This window comes from Chondrus crispus, genomic scaffold (genome assembly GCF_000350225.1).
Source record: "Chondrus crispus Stackhouse genomic scaffold, scaffold_455, whole genome shotgun sequence".
NCBI lineage: Eukaryota > Rhodophyta > Florideophyceae > Gigartinales > Gigartinaceae > Chondrus > Chondrus crispus.
This window is the reverse complement of record NW_005179356.1, coordinates 8,885-13,018: the sequence shown is the minus strand read 5'-3', so window position 1 is coordinate 13,018 and position 4,134 is coordinate 8,885.

The following is a 4,134-nucleotide window of genomic DNA, read 5'->3' as shown; positions in this document are numbered from 1 at the left end:
CACACCTGTTGCTACCAGGAGTTCTCCTGTTCTGGTACAAGTGACAGAAATCCTCTTGTACCGTATGAATTAAAATCAAAATAAGCAGCTGTGAATGGTCAACAAAGGGAATGCCACATGCCTGCTCGAAGTACAGTATACTGTACCTTCTGAAGGTACAATTAACTGTAACGATCCCGTATTGCCCGCGAGCAGCAACCTGCTCAAGTGCGATCTCGTCTGCATGACGGTTTCTATCTGTGAGAACGTGGGAAATAGCAGGGGTGAACGAGCGTTGTTGAGTGGGGTAGAAGGGTAGAAGAGGGGTACCCCGCGGTGTAAGGGGGTGTAAGGTGTAGTGGAACGACCGAAATGTAGAAAAGTGGTGGAACGCCAACCCCTACGTGACTTCCCCGCAGACGTCACGCCGAAAGCCGTAGAGAGCCATTAGCATAGTACAGAGGACCCTACGCATTAGTACCGCCCAGTGCGATGACTAAAAAGACGGCACTAACTTGCGGCAGCAGTAATCAGTTTGGTGAACCATGACTCATCCAAAACCAGTTTGAGGTCTGCTGCTGTTTCCGACCCTTCCTCTAATGCCGAGCGTCCGAAAAGGCTCGTTTTGAGGACCTCAAGTGCCATAAAGCATTGCTCACATCTCACAGCACACCCAGACTCTCCAAAGATCCGAACAACCTTGCCAGCACCACCGCATTCTGGACGTCGTCTGTGGCCCGTCGCACGACCTGTGCCTGCCAGTCTTGGGCGGCACTAATCCGAGGGTTGCAGTAATGGAAGCCGCACTATTGCGCATCCCGTAACTACATGCTGACGACTGAGGACCAGAATAGAATCTTGAGGAAGAGCCAAAGGTGTTCTGTAAGTTGAAGCTGTATAGTTGTTTTTTGGTCAGGAAAAGCCTCAATGGGGACCACATACAGGTGTGGAAAAGCAGAGGTGAATAAAAACAGGGTAACTGCCACCCTTCTACCGCTATGGAGCACATGATTGGCTCAATAAGGAGAAGAAAGGTAGAAGGGGTAGCATTTTCACGGTGTCAATTCACCTCTTATACCTCTGACAGAACGTGGGAGACAGTGAAGGTAACCGAGAGTTTCTGCGTTCCTGCAGGCTTCGCATTTCAGAGGTGAATAAATACATTACATTTGCTACCCTTCTACCGCTGTGGATCACATGATTGGCTCGAAAAAGGGTAGAAGGGTGGAAGGGGTAGCATTTTAACGGTGTCAATTCACCTCTTATACCTCTCATCCTTCCAGACACATTACTCCTAATAACTGCGTCCTTCCATCGTAGACTTCACAACGTCTTCCAGATGGTCATCGATGATGCTGCAATTCAACGGTGCACGGCGAAACTGTACGGAGCCGCATCCTCGTCTGTTCAAGGGAAAAGCCTAAACTCTGCGTTGGATATGCTCCAAAAGACGGCAGAGTATGTAGAATCGATGGTCAACTCTGACCCTACGGCAGGCAGTATTCGTCTGCTAATAACCGCGAAGTCCGTCAACCAAGAGGAACCAGAGATCCTGATTCTTCATGGCCCTAATCGAATCGCCCCGCCCACAAGTGGGAAATATGCGTTTCAAACGGTCAATCAAAGCAATATTGTGACAGGGCCTGTCTCCATTGCGCCTGCAGTCGCTACCACAGTCGCTTCATCAGCCTTTACAGCACAAGAAAATGAGAATCACCGGCTTCATGAAGTAATTCGAGCTGAAGGGGGCAATGTAACAACACCCGCTGGACTAATGGTTACAAGTGCTCCAGTCTGTCGAGTTTTTATTCCCGCTGCTGTAAACTCTGGAACAAGGGTTAACAGAGAATCTGGAAATCTAGTAGTACCTGATGATGTAGCTGCTGAATGCCTTTCTCTTCTTTTGAACGCATCAGGGTGTAGCGGAAGAGTGCAATACAGTAACTCAGATGATAGTTCTTCGTCGGTATCACTTCGTGTCATCAAACAGGCCATGTCGGAACTCTTCAGCTCGGCGTCTCGCTACTACAAATCAAGACGACAAACTACATCTGGAATGAAGTACGCGACTTTACTGCCAATGGGCATGAGGAAACGACAGGCAGTTTTCTCGAGTCTATCGCTTAGAAAATCCGGTCACGGAAAGCCCTTCATCGTTACAGGAACCCATCAAACGACACTGAACGTAAAGAAGGCTAGTGTGAATGGGAAAGAGATGAATATTGGTTTTCTCACCGTCGTTTATGCGAAGAGACCCCCCCACATGGACGTCCGAGAAATTTTTCTTAAGCTCGCTCTTGGCGGATATGCTTTAGATGGATGTACTTCGTGCATTGGGGATTGTGTTGGCAAACCGCGGAGCCTTTGCGAGATATTCTCTGACAACATAAGGACTGTCAGTGTTGGAACCAGATGTGTAGATCCCTTCGAGACGCATGTACTAGGAACTCCCATCCCTGTAGATTCCTTTCATGTACGTTTCGCAGAGGTCAAGGAAGGAACCCCATCACAGGCCTTCCCAGGAGTGGATGAGGGAGACGTGAAGAACATATTGGAACGGCCCGTAGTGTGGCCAAAAGACAACATTAGTCGTGTGACGGTGAAGGGAGAGTATGGGGACGTGGTTGGAACTGCTATCCTTGTGGACCGCATGCCTGTGAGGTCTTCTGTGGGTATACGAACTGCCCGCACTGCAAGGGCCGGAACATTTAATCTGTCTGGTGCCATCCTCTTGACTGACTTTAGATGCGCTGTGCTAAGGGAGGAGCACCAATCGGAAAATGATGACCGTCTGAGATACCCATTGGCGGAGTGGTATAAGGTGCGTGAATTGGAACGGATGAGGACTCTACATTTTCATGGTGAGAAAGTCCCGAAGAAGACACCGCAGTTGACAACGTACTCCGCCTTCCTTTGGCATAACAGTTGTATCGAGACGTGACCGCTTGCAAGTAGGCAAGAGCAAGTTCTTTGCAATTGGACAAACGAGAAATAAATTTTAGGACGCACGAGTCCCAAATGCCACATCCAAGACTACCACTGGAATTAGACTTTAGGAAAAGAATAGGAAGCTTGGAAGATTCTATCTATACAAACATGGGACACGTGAGTCCCTAAAATTCGAATCTATAATATTATTGGTACACATGAGTCATTCGACTGATCACTCAAACTTGGGACACGTGAGTCTCTGATTCTGAAATCTGTTTAATCTGACTGGGACCTATGAGTCTTCATGTTGCAATGTAATCATTTGTTTCGCTGTCTCTTATTCGGGCGAGGCCGCAACGAATCCAATGAAGGCAATTTCCGGGAATCTACTGACTCCATGTCAATTACACGAGAAGGGTAGTGATTGCGCAGTTTTTTTGCCTTCTCGACAAGCTCTGTAGCGGAAGAACTAACGTGAATATGTTTGGGAGTCAGGCCCCTCACCCAAAGGCCGTCCAGGGACTGACAGCGTGATAGCGCGACGTATACCATACCGGACGGTTTCCACCGCTCAATTTCTGCCGGTTGAAACAATATCGATACTCTCTGTAGATTCAGGCCCTGTGAGCGGTGAACTGTCATTGCGTAAGCAGGTAAAATGGCGAACTGCGTCCTGGAAGCGACGATAGATGCATCCCTCCTTCGTGAGGAGAACCTCCTCGGGTAGATCGTGTAAACGGTGTTACCCTCATCTCGCAGACGCAGTGCACGGATACCTTCTCTTTGCTGGTTTGGAATGATGCCACAGACGGTAAGTTGGTGACCAGGGAGTAAGTTTCCTGTCCTGATAGTCAAAATGACACTTGCCCCGATCTTTACATGGACTGTTTTCTCGGCTAATTCCTCGAGAACGGCGAGGGGTGTAGTCGAGTCGATCAAGCAATCCTCCGCGGTATGGAAGAAGGAAGGGTAGGGAACTGACGCCAGCATTTTTTCGTTTACGGTGACAACTTCTTGTTTCCTCAAACACAGACGTGTACTTCGGCGATCTGGCTCGGTTCACATTGAACCTGTCTTGTTGATGATATCCAGGTCTCCCAAACTAGCTTTTCCGTGACGCAACCTGCTTAACAGACTGGAAAAATGAGAATCGCCGCATTGCCTGTGGTTCCTAGATAGGTTCACTACGACGCCTGTCCCAAAACCTCCGAAGCAGAGGAACCA